Below are 13,262 nucleotides of genomic sequence, written 5' to 3' on the forward strand. Positions count from 1 at the left end.
TTTGTATCCTTCCCTTCAAGGCTCAGGGGTCCAAGATTATCTTCTGTGTCTGTGTTAATTGGTTTCCCTTTTCTTTGTTGAAGAGCGTCTGTGCAGTCCTTGTGCCTAGTCCGCCATCTTGCCGGAACTCCATGATGTTCTTAATGTCATCCCAAAACTTGTCTGGTTTTTGGTCATTGGGTTCAATGCATTAAATCTATTCTTCAGATGGTCTCTAAATTCAGGTAGGATATAATCGAGGTTGTATTTTGGCTCTCATGGACTTATTTTAATTTTCTTCAGCTTCAACTTGAACTTGCATATGAGCAATTGGTGGTCTGTTTCACATTAAGCTCCTGGCCTTGTTTTGACTAATGACATTGAAATTCTTCAATGCCTCTTTCCACAGATGTAGTCAATTTGATTCCTGTGAATGCCTCTAGGAGAATTAATTCCTCTATTATATAAGGGATTTGAGGGCATTTGAGAAGATACTGGGGGATTGTTGTTGTTGTTAATACTTTTGAGTTGGCCGCTAATTCATGGCTATCCCATGCCCAATGGAAAGAAATGACCATTCCCATGATCAATTGCAGAGTAACCCATTGTAACCATCAGAATTTCATTGGCTGAATTTTGGAATAGATTGTCAGGTCTTTCTTTCTGGTTTCTTTCAGCCTGGGAGCTCCAATAAAACCTGTTCAGCATCACAGCCACATGCAAGACCCAACTGACAGACAGGTGGTAGTAGCACCTGTGGTGCATTAGTCGAGTATCAACCAGAGTCTACTGCACAGAAGGCAAGAATTCTGCCACTGAACCACCACTACCTTCATCTTGTGGGATTAGGGTTCTATATTTTCCCTAGCTCTTTGAAGGCTACCGTCTTATTGCCTGCTTTCTTTTCTGCCTCCCAGCCTTTACTCAACTTATATTTGTTTTGGGCATAAAATTCTACTTTTGCATTTCTACAGGACATATGATTACTTGTATCTCAGAAGTCTTGTATTGACAGACAGAGGCAGAAAGGGCTTCTCTGTGAAAGAATAAGTTATCTTGATATTAATTATATTTTTATATAAATTATTTAATATTATATCTAGTTAATTTCATTTTTGCTTCTATAACCAAAAAAAACAAAAAACAAAAAACAAAAAACACTTCACTGCTATCGAATCGATTCTAACTCATAGTGAACCCTCCTTGGGTTTCCGAGGTGGTATTTCCCAGTCTTCCTTCCAAGGAGTGGCTGGTGGATTTGAATTGCCAGCCTTCTGAGAATTGCTTTTCCCTCCTCTACTCCCAACGGAAAACATGGATATTGCAGGCTGTTCTCCTTTGCCTCATTGTGGTGAGGTGCTGTCGAGTCAGTTCTGACTCACAGAGACCCTATGTACAACAGAATGAAGCACTGCTTGGTCCATACTCACCATTTTTGCTATGCTTGAGCCCATTGTTGCAGCCACTGTGCTAATCCATATTGTTCAGGGTCTTCCTCTTTTTTGATGACCGTCCACTTAACCAAGCATAGTATCCTTCTCCATGGCCTGGTCTCTCCTGACAACACGACCAAAGTACAAGAGGCAAAGTCTTACCATTCACATTTCTAAGGAGCATTCTGGCTGTACTTCATCCATGACAAATTTGTTTGTACTCTGGCAGTCCATGGTATAGTCAATAGTCTTCACCAACACCATAATTCAAAAGCATCTATTTTTCTTCAGTCTTCCTTATTCATTGTCCAGCTTTTGCATGCTTAGGTTAATAGCCGGGGACAAATCATTTGTGCAATCTGGCAACCTGGAGGAGCTGATAGATTGGCAAAATGGGCTTCAGAAATTAGGACCTGAAGGGTCAGAACTAGAGATTCCATGTCTCCATGTCAATAAAACTCTCCTCCATTTGTCTTTCATTTTGGCATATCTTTGTGTGATGTGATTTTTAAAATAGACTTTTTCTATGTGGTTTCCAACAGCTCCAGCTTAATAAACTCAGTAGAAAGATGATTTTTCTCTTCTACTATTCATATAAGTAGGCTTGGTGGTGCAGTTGTTAAGTGCTGGGCTGCTAACTGAAAGGTCGATGGTTTGAACTCACCATTTGCTCCATGGGAGTAGATGTGGCAGCCTGTTTCCATAAAGATTTGTGGTTTTAGAAACCCTGTGGGGCAATTCTACTCTGTCCTGTAGGGTCACTATGAGTTGGAATCAACTTGACAGCAGTGAGTTTTAATTCATACATGAATTCCAAGAGAGGGCTTGTTTGGCTCTGCTTGATGAACCAGCCTGTGTGTGTGTGTGTTTTTGTGTGTATTTGTGGGGATGGGGAAGAGGTGGATGTGTCGTCAACTAGGTTGAGTCCCTGATCTACTCCCAAAGTTAGGCTGGGCTCACTGATGAGGAATGAAATCAGAAGGGGAAAATCTATAGCCAGAAAAGTAAATCAGTGTCTCTTATAGGGAACACTTATTTTTATTTTATTTTTCTGTTTATCATTTATTCTGCCTTGTTCCATCAAAAGCTGCTGATTTTTGTCTGGGTATACATTTTTTTCCTGTTAAAGAAGTTTATCAAATCCCAATCATTTGCATATCCCAGGACCCAGAGCAGAGAGAGCCTATAAAGCCACTTCAGGCCTCGTCTGAAAGTTCTGTGTTTTGTGAAATAAGCCAAAATAATGGCAAACAAAAGGAGGGATTTTCAGTCCTCAGAAGAACTAATCAGAATTCAATACCTTCAGTCTCTGAGAAAATGGAATCAACTTTTGCTTTCACCTTATCTAGGCCTTTATCTTTCAGTTTGAGGAAATGCTCTGAAATTAGTTTATTGATTGAAATAGTTCTCCCTTGCTTTGAAAGTTAATAAACTCAGCTTTGTTTTAGGTCTTGTGGTTTTTGTATTATTATTCTTTTACATTTTTCACTCCCAACTCATGAGTTGTAGTACACGATCCAAGCATAAGCCTATCAGAGCACTATATTTCTGGTGACAAGAATTGTTTCCGGAATGGACACATGACCTAAGTTGGGAGAATCAGAGTTAACAAATTTCAATTTAAGGAATTACGTTTGCTCTATTGGGGCTGCAGATGCTTACTTCCCTGCAGGAGCTAAACTTGAAAGTATCTAGTGCTATGGAGGCTGCAGCCCTCTTTCCATCACAAGGGGAGATCCTTGAGCATGGAGCCAAACACAAGAGAAAGTCAAACTAAGAGACAGAAAAAATGATCCTGGAAACCTTGTTAGAGTTCTCATGAAGTGAAATCTGAAGCCAAGTGTCTGCCTGAATATGTGTCCTATTCACTTGAGAATGGTTGAAATGGGAATTCTCACATCTGCACTGACCTCCTACCACAGGCCATTATAGCTGCCTATGCAGGCATACCTCAGAGATAATGCAGGTTCTGTTCCAGACCACTGCAATAAAGTAAATACTGCAATAAAGTGAGTTTATAAATTTTTGGTTTCTCAGTGTATATGAAAATTCTGTTTGTACTATACTGTAGCCTATTAAGTGTACAATAGCATTATGAAAAGTCTGAAATATTGTGGGAATTACCAAAATGTGATACAGAGAGATAAAGTGAGCACATGAAGTTGGAAAAATGGTACCGATAGACTTGCTTCATAGGGTTGTCATAAACCTGCAATTTGTAAAAAAAAAATGCAATGTGTGCAAAGCACAATAAAGCAAAGAGCAGTAAAACAAGGTATGCTGTAGCTATGTTAAAAATGTTCTTTTGCCAGTCTCCTCTGAGCCCTAAGACAAAAGCATGAGAGAAGGAGATCTTGGTTATTATTTTCGAATAACAGATGCACTGATTTATTTTGTTTTTATTAATTTAGACAGAGCTATGAACAATTTTATTAAGCAAATACAGTATATTTAGATTTTCATTAAATATGAAAAGGGGATTTTTTTCCCTGTCAGTGTTCTTAAATGGTGAAAAAATTAAAAAATTTTGAGTATAATGAAGAATATTTTCAGTATATCCACATTATTCTCTGAAAGCCAAAATTTTAGAATTGAAATGATTATTTGTAATTTGAAAAAAATCTTGAGGCTGATTGAATTTATCTAATCAAACATAATTTTTTTTTATGTTTATGAACCCTAATGTTGTATTTTCATATAACCTCTTTCCTTTGAGTTCTAAAGAGCCTTTTTAAAAGATTTCATTTCTGGGTAATTATTACGAATGAATTATATCTTAGGAAAGAAGGAAATGCTTGTAAAGAAGTGTAAAGATTGCTAATATAAAGATTAATAACTACTTTTTAGTGTTGAAATGGCACAAACTCCTTTCATTAGGAAAGAAAAAAGATGGAACAGTAGTTTAAATAACAGGGATCAATCATAGATAAACTATTGAAAAGTGATCCAATTTATTCACATACGGCTTTATATTACCTAATATGTAACATATTTATTAAATTTATTTTTGGAATTTCTCTCTTTGCTGGTTGATTCTGACTAAAATTCATAGTGACATTTAGCTCTTGTGATTACCTGCTAGCAGCAACATTAATAATAAAGGTATGGAATGCTTTTTGAAATCCCAAAATAGAAAATGTAAACTTCTGATATATGGTAAAAATGAAGGAAAGTATTCAGTTGAAGAAAAGCTTCTCTTAAATAATTGTTGTTCGGTGCAGTCGAGTTGGTTCCCACTCACAGTGGCCCTATGTGCAGCCGAACGAAACACTTCCTGGTACTGTGTGATCCTCACAATTGTTGCCATGTTTGAGCCCATTGTTGCAGCCATTGTGTCAATCCATCTCCATGAGCGTCTTCCTCTTTTTAACTGACCTTCTGCTTTACCAAGAGTAATGTCCTTCTCCAGGGACTGGTCCCTCCTGAAAACAAGCCCAAAATACATGAGATGTCTTGCCATCCTTGCTCCTAATTAGTACTCTGTCTGTACTCCTTCCAAGACAAGTATGTTTGTTCTTCTGGCAGTCTGTTTTGTATTCAATATTCTTTACCAACAGCATAATTTAAGTGCATCAATTCTTCTCCGGTCTTCCTTATTCATTGTCCACTTTTCAAATGCATATGTAGCGATTGAAAATACCGTAGCTTAGGTCAGGTGCACCTTAGTCCTCAAAGTGACATTTTTACTTCTTAGTATGTTAAAAAGGTCTATGCAGCGTATTTTCCCCAATGCAATATGTTGTTTTTCATGTCTTATTCAACTCTTGTTTTAATAGACTAATGATTTATTTTGCTAAATGTGCTTTTACCAGTTATATTCATTTTCTACTGCTGTATAACAAATTACACCAAGCTAGTAGCTTAAACTAAAACTCATTTATTAACTTTCAGGCCAGAAGTCTGGGCTTGGCATGGTGGTGTTCTTTATTCTGGGTCTCACAGGTTGAAATCAGGGTGTTTGCTGATCTGTGTTACTTTCTGGAGGCCCTGAGGAAGAATCTGCTCGTTCAGATTGTTGGCATAATTCAGTTGCTTCCAGTTGTAGGAGTGAGGTCTTGTTTCTTTATTGGCTGTCAGCTGGGGCTACTCTCAGCTCCTACAGGCTACCCACTTTACTTGCCACAAGACACTTTCATCTTCAAAGTGAGCAATGGAGACGCTCTCCCATGTTGAATCTCCCTCATACTTTAAATGTCTTTCACCACCAAGAGATTGGTCTTTTTTCTTTTTCTTTTTTTTTTTTTTTTAGGGATCACTGATTAGGTCAGGGCCATTGAAGGTAATCTACCTATTTTAAGGTAAAGGGATCTGGGACCTTAATTAGATTAACAAAACAAAACAAAACAAAACCCTTCAAACAGCACCTAGATGAGTATGTGACTGAATAATTGAGAGAAGGTGTGCATGAACCAGGGGCTGAGAATCTTGGTAGCCATCTCAGACTTCTGCTTTCCACACCAATGCAATCAACCATGATTTATTTTTCACTCTGGTTCCATTCCTACCAGGACCTGAGTCTTGCTTCCCTCCTTTCAGCAAGAAGATCACGACAGTATCACCTCCATTGTGCAAGTTCTTCAACACTGCAGACATGACGTGCTTTGGATACTTATGATAGGAAAGCTGGGAAACACACAAACACAACCTTAGCTTGGAGCAGGGGAGGACTTCCTTGTGTTTTTCCAACCTCCCATATGGCTTGAAGTCCTCCTAGGAAAATGCTTGTTTTGAATCTCAGCACCTCTGACAGTGTTCTTTCACCTCCTTCTCTTTCCTTTCCACATCCTCCTTCTAAGAGGCAGAAATGCAATCCCTAAGGCCCCACTATGTTCTGAATCAGCTTTCTTTGTATCTCTCCCGAGGCTAAACAGCAAAAGCACTCCTCATGTTCTGCCAGCTACTTAATCTCTTTTCTCATCTTAAACTGCAATATACTCTTAAAAAATTGTACCAAAACCTCCCCCTAAGCTAAATGGCAGAAGCAGCTGTGCTCTCCGGAACCCCTTGCCCTAGTGAATGTTCATAATGCTGTCTCTGTTCATTAAAAAAGTGTTAAGTCATGTTGCATACATTGTTTAAGAACATGGAGAAGTGTATATAACTGCCATGTTTCTAGCTAGTGGTCATTCCGTTACAGAATCACCTTGTACCCAGAGATTCATTCATTTTAGAATCAAGCTCACTAGTCTTAACTGCTTCATTATGGTTTTTCTGCCTCAGTGCATGCAATTTAGGAAACAAAGTTGTGTGATGGTGACTTAGGGACTGCTGTTCAGGGGCTCACTCTCAGTGCATCAGCTCGATATGTTGCTGAATCATGAGATATTAAACCTACAAAATGTGCCTTAACCAGCAAGGCTGTGGTAAAGTGGTTATGTGTGACCGTTTCAGGGCCACACTGTAGGTTCATATGCTAAGCTCTCCTGCTTATTAACTGTGACTTTAGGCAAGTCATTTAATGCTTCTATGTTTTTTCTTTTCTTTTTTTTTCATATGAGACAGGAATAGTTATTTATAAACTGTGTGTTCAATAGATAATAAATGCTTAATAAATATTAGATGTTATTTCAAGCACCCTGCATTGTACTTTTGATATACCTTTTGTCACTTGGCTCAAGAGGTAAGATAGAGCTGAGTTTGTAGATGAAGCTTATCTTACCTTCAAAACATACTCAGAATCTAATCATGTCTCCCTACTTCTACCACCATCCCTCTGGTCAAAGCCATTAAACAAACATCTCTTGCCTGGATTATTAAAAAAGCTCCTAATTAGCCTCCCTGCTCTATTCCTACTCTCCTACATCCTGCCCTCTACACAGAGGCTTGGATGATCCCTTAAAAATGGGACTTTTGTTATTTCACTCCTCTGTTCAGAATTCTGCAATAACTTCCCATTTTACTCAGTGTGAAAACAAAAACCTTTACAATGACCGGTAACACTTTCATGATGTGACTCTCTTGTTAACTCTCTAACTTCTTCCCTGCTTTTTTGGCTCTTGCCATCCTGGCCTCCTTGCTGTTCCTCAAAAATGCAAAAGCTGCTTGTTTTGGTGACCTCTGTGCTCTTCTAACAGAAAATATATACCACAAATGGGAATGGCTTGAACAAACAGGAGTTTTATTCTCTTGCAGTTTTGGAGGCTAGAAGTCCAAGTTCAAAGTGCCATGCTCTAGGGGCTGGGTGAAAGTCCCTCAACCTTGGGCTTCAGCTCTGCCTCTTGCTCCCAGCCCACTGAAACTGGAGGCTTTTCTTCATTCAGACAGCTGCTTGTGCTGAGGCTGACAAACCCAAGGTCGACAAGTGAAAAGGCACAGTCCCAATGTTACCAAACAACACAGCAGGCTATTGATTCAAGTCCATTGAAAGTCCCATCATCGGCAGAGCTTGGCAGGCTGCTGAACAACGACTCGGCTACGTGCAGGGTTCAAGCGTGCCATAAGCTAGAGACCACTCCCAAAGCCACTTCTTATATACAGGAAGCAGACCACATCCCCAAAGGAGCTACTCAGCTGCTTGTGGTAGATCCCACCATGGAGTTGATTGCCAGTCACATCACGGGGAATAACTATCACCAGCTGGGACCACACTGCTTCTACCTCAAGGTCTTTGCACAGGTTGTTGCCTCTGCCTGGAATGCTCTGTTCTCAGATGTGTGTCATTTCTTTGTATCTTTGCTCAACTGTGTCCTTCTCAAAGAGGCTTACTTTGACCTCTTCTCCTTGTACTCTTGTTCCCCTTTACCTTGCCCTACCTTTTCCCCCCATAGTCCTTATCATAATTTTTATGTATTTTTTACTACTTTATTGTGTCTGCTAGTTATTTTCTGGGAGCTCTGGTAGCATAGTGGCTAAGACACTTGCCTGCTAACCAGACGGCTGGCGGTTCAAACCCACCAGCCACTCCTCGGAAGGAAGGTTGGGCAATCCTACTTCCGTAGTGATTCTGCCTCGGAAACCCAAGGAGGGGTCGTTATGAGTCGGGTTTGACTCGACGGCACATAACAACAACAACAACAACAAGTTATTTTCTGTCTCCCCCGCTAGAATGTAAGTTCCATGTGCAGAGAGATATTTGTCTCTTTTGTTCTCTGATGTAGCCAAAGTGTCTAGAACAGCACTTGTTACATAGCAAGGGCTCAATAAATATTTGTTAAATTATAATTTGTTAAATTAAAGCACAATTTGTTAAATTAGAGAATGGATGCATGTTATGGTGGGAAAGACAAAGATACAAAAAGATGATGGTGATGACCACTTATGAACTGGTAAATCACAAAGAGCAATGTGTACTTTTAAATAAGAAGAGCATGAATCAAAGAGGCAGAGCTCTGCAGAATGTGATTTTAGTAACCGAAGTCTTGGTTATACATTCATCTTTTCAGGCATATATAGATTTATAAGGAGTAATTCTAGTGCCCAACCCAGTGTCTGTTCATAAGTATTAAATAAATATATTTTGATTAACTCATTGTCAGCTCCGTAATTGCCAAAACTCAGGTATATCTATCAGGTAAATTATAATTACCACTGTGCATTAGGTGAAGAAGAGGAAGAGGCTAAGACTGAAGGATGATCAGTAATCAGAATTATAGTTTCTAGGTAAAAGGGCATAGTGGAAAGATTTTGCTTGGGCTCTGAATTCCTACAGACAACGGATTTGAGTTCTAACTGTCATTTATAGCAGTATAGCCTTGGTGCAAGGTATTTTACACCTCAAACCTTCAATTTTCTCTGATGCAAAGTCGAGAAAAAGAACAACTTCTCTAGCAATATTATCCTAAAAAATTTGAAGATATTTGGTGAAATTAAGTGTTTAATAGGGAGCTCTGGTGGCATAGTGCCTAAGGCACTTGACTGCTAACCAGAAGGCTGGCGCTTCAAACCCACCAGCCACTCCTTGGAAGGAAGATTGGGCAATCTACGTCCATAGTGATACTGCCTCAGAAACCCAAAGACGGGTCGCTATGTGTCAGAGACCACTCATTAGCACATAACAACAACAACAAGAAGTGTTTAATAAATAGTAAATGTTCTTGCTGTTATTATTATTGTTGAATGTTCACAGGAGCTTAGGGTAGATTTAGAGAAGGGTTTACATCCAATGCTGTTTGACAGAGCAGGGTTTTAGGTGAATCTTCACTTTGTAGCCAGTGGCCAGGGCAGTGCTCAAAACCTAGAGAAAGAGTATTCTCTAGGCCTGTGCATTGTCAGGACTCCTGCTGGTGGGGTGGGATTCCAGAAAAAGCTCTTGTTCTAGCTGAAAACTGGAATGCAGCTCAGGATGTGTGGTGAGAGACCAGGAAGTGAACTGGGTACACAGCCAGTGAGGAAGGAGCCCAACTCATCCTCCCTCAGACTCATTTTAGAGTCCAGATGTTCAGAGAGGGCAGAAATATCTATTACACTTCATTCCTTACTCATGTCTCGTTAATGAGCCAGACAGAATTGAAGCGATAGATGAAGACCACAAGGGCCTAGAGCCGTGTGCAGCCAGGGAAGACAGCTGATCATCTTTGGATATCAAGTGCTCATCCTCACTAGATCCTACAGAGCTTTTAAAGAAAAAATGTAACACCACTGCAAGTTAAAATTTTGGTTACTTTTTAATCACAGGGACATGCTTGTTGTTTATTACTTAAAGAAGATGTCATATATAATTAGCAGAATTTAAAGTGATTGTTTAGTTGTTTGTAATGGGGTTAAGTCTCTAAACTATCATTGAGAAGTTTATATAAGCTCTTTTATATTTACTCTGTGGGCAATCTTATCAAGTGATTGTCCTTTACTGTAGGGCTGGTTGTGATTCTCAATGTGCAGTCTTTATTCTTACCATCAACAAATTGATTGTTTAGCATTGATAATATTTCCTGCAGCTTGAGCGATTTATCTTCCAAATTGGATATTGTCATTTCCATTGCTTGGATAGCTAGAATATCTAAATTTACCCTAATTAGAATGGACTGTTCTGGATTGACTAACAGCCCCACATGCTAAGTCATGATATGCATAAAGAGTAAATATAGTTTTTCAAGAGTCAGTACTTCTCTGTTCGGCTTGTGACAATTCAGAAAGCTCCATAACATCTTTTTTTCAGAAGTGATTCTGAAAAATTTTTCAAAACATAAAATACACACATAGAAAGCATATTTACTTCTTGTACAATACAAAGATTCAGTTAAACCTATTCTAGTCAATATCCTTTCATGTAGGATTTAAATTATCTGATTATATTCAATAAATATAGCTCAATAAAAATAAGTGTCAGTCATATTGCAAATCACTGGGGAATATCAAGATGAATAAAGCATAGTCGTTGGCTTTGGACAGCTCACAGATTAGTAATGGGGAAGGCAAATTTGATAACAATTATAACACAGTGTGATATCTGTTAAGGGTGAGAGGTATTGACAGGGTGCTACAGGATGAAGAGGAGTAGGAGTCAACATAATTGGGGGGACATCATGGAAATTTTCTTAAATAAACAACAGCAACAACAACAAAAAACTAATCAAATGTTAAGTTGATTCTGACTCATGGTGACCCCACATGGTGAAGAGTAGAACTGCCCTATCGGGTTTTCAGTGGCTGATTTTTCGGAAGTGGATCTCCAGGACTTCCTTCTGAGGTGCCTCTGGGTGAACTCACACTGCCATCTCTTTGGTTAACAGATGAATGCATTAACTCTTTCCAGTACCCAGGGTGTGAGACCTACCTTAAAACCATTCAGCCTAGACCCTACAACCCTATAAATATTCTGCCTTCGTTTTCCATCTTGACACATGGCTAAGATTCTGTCAAGGCAGTGTTCTCTTTTACTGCAATAAGTCAAATAAACTTAGCTTTTCTTGAGCCACAGGTTTCTCTAGAGAGCATTTGTTTTGTTTGTTTGCTTTTGAACCACAGTCAATACTATTTTACTGAATTGGATTCTTGTGGATTTGTTTTGATTTTCATCAGCTTCAGCTTGAACTTGCATTTGAACAACTGACAGTCTGTTCTGCAATTGGCCCCTGGTTTTGTCTTGACTTATGATATTGAACTTCTCCATCATCTGTTTCCACAGATGTTGAATATTTGATTCCTGTGTAACCCATCTGGTGAGGTCCATGGGTATATTTGTTGTTTGTATCATTAGAAAAAGATGTATTCCAATTAATAAGTTATTGGTCTTGCAGAATTCTATCATGTAATCTTCAGCCTTGTTTCTATCACCAATGTTGTATGTTCCAACTACTGATCCTTCTTATTTGTTTCCAAATTTTGCCTTCTATTCACCAGTAATAATCAATGCATTTTTATTGCACGCTGATAAATTGCATCTTGATCAATTTCAGACTGCAGGAGTTTGGAGAAATCTTCAGTTTCTTCATCTTTGCTATCCATGGTTGGTACATAAATTTGATTATTAGTTGTATTAACTGGTCTTCCTTGTAGGTATATGGATATTAACCTATCACTGATAACATTGTACTTCATGATAGATCTTGAAATGTACTTTTAGATGATGAATGAAATGTTGTTCCTCTTCAATTTATTGTTCCCAGCAGAATAGACCATATGATTGTTGCATTAAAAATATCCAATACCAGAATATCTCAGCTCACTAATGCCTAGAATATTGGCTACAAGCATCCTTTTCATTTTTTAGGACTTTCAATTTTACTTGATTCCTACTTTGTACATTCCACATTCCAATTACTAATCTCTCTCTCTATATATATATTATAGACGGAGACAGGCAATTCAATTTATTCGTGGGTGTGTTAGTTGGGGCAGTGCTACCAGGGCCTTCATGAATGCAGGACCCACCACTTGTCCAAGGGACCATAATTTGGAATGTATTTGACTCCACAGCCATGTGAAACGAGGTGCTTCTCAGACACCATGTGTTTAAACTCATCAGCATTAAACTTGGTAAAGACTCACTTCTTGTAAATGTGGGTCTTTTGGGGCCTAGAGAACTTGAACTTGGCCCTGCATAGGGCCTCAATCACATGCTCCTTGTTTTGAAGCTTGGTGCAAATGGACGTGATGACGTGGCTGATGTAGACCCTGATCATGGTACCCTGGGGTTTTCCAAAGGCACCTTGCCTACCAATCAGGAGCCTAGATTAGGGACAACAGAGATTAGTGAGCTCAAAGAAATGAAAGAGCAGGAAAGAGGTGTCTCCAAGGTCCCTTACAGCAAACATATGTGCAACAGGCTGTGTGTACTATTGAGGAGGCATCTATTTGCAGCCACTGCATACTAGCCCCTGACAGGGAAGGATGATTGCCTTCAGTAATAGATATTTGTAGATATTACTTCTTATTTTGAGTCGTGCCACCTTTCATTACTCATTTTGAGTCATGAATTTATCTCACGTGAATTTCAGACCATCTCAAGAATATATTTGATACACTGAGTTCTAATGACCAAAAACTGGAAGAGGTGGGATGACATCAAGGCTATCATACATGAAGAAAGTAAGAAAGTCAAAAAGTCATTAAAAATATAAGGAAGAAGCAAAAGACAAAAATAGATGTCCAAAGAGATTCCAAAACTTGCTCTTAATTTGAGAGTAGTGAAAGTAAATGGAAGAAATAATGATGTAAAGAGCTGACCCAAAACCAAAATCAAACTCTCTGCTGTCAAGTCAGATCCAACTCATAGTGACCCCTCCTTGGGTTTCTGAGGCAGTGTCACTACGGAAGTAGATTGCCCAATCTTCCTTCTGAGGAGTGGCTGGTGGGTTTGAACTGCCAGGCTTCTGGTTAGCAGTCAAGTGTGCTAGGCAAATGTGGCTCAAGAAGAAAGAATAAAGTATTATAATGAAATGTGCTAAGACCTGGAGTTAAAGAACCAAAAGA

At 39.0% G+C, this 13,262-nt stretch overlaps 1 pseudogene; it reads right to left on the bottom strand.

Annotated features, from left to right (window-relative positions):
• Positions 1 to 12,573: 12,573 nt before the first annotated feature.
• Positions 12,574 to 12,694, bottom strand: LOC122149798 (annotated as a pseudogene).
• Positions 12,695 to 13,262: the final 568 nt, after the last annotated feature.

This window comes from Orycteropus afer, unplaced genomic scaffold (genome assembly GCF_000298275.1).
Source record: "Orycteropus afer afer isolate SDZICR_OR568_19922 unplaced genomic scaffold, OryAfe1.0 scaffold00047, whole genome shotgun sequence".
NCBI lineage: Eukaryota > Metazoa > Chordata > Mammalia > Tubulidentata > Orycteropodidae > Orycteropus > Orycteropus afer.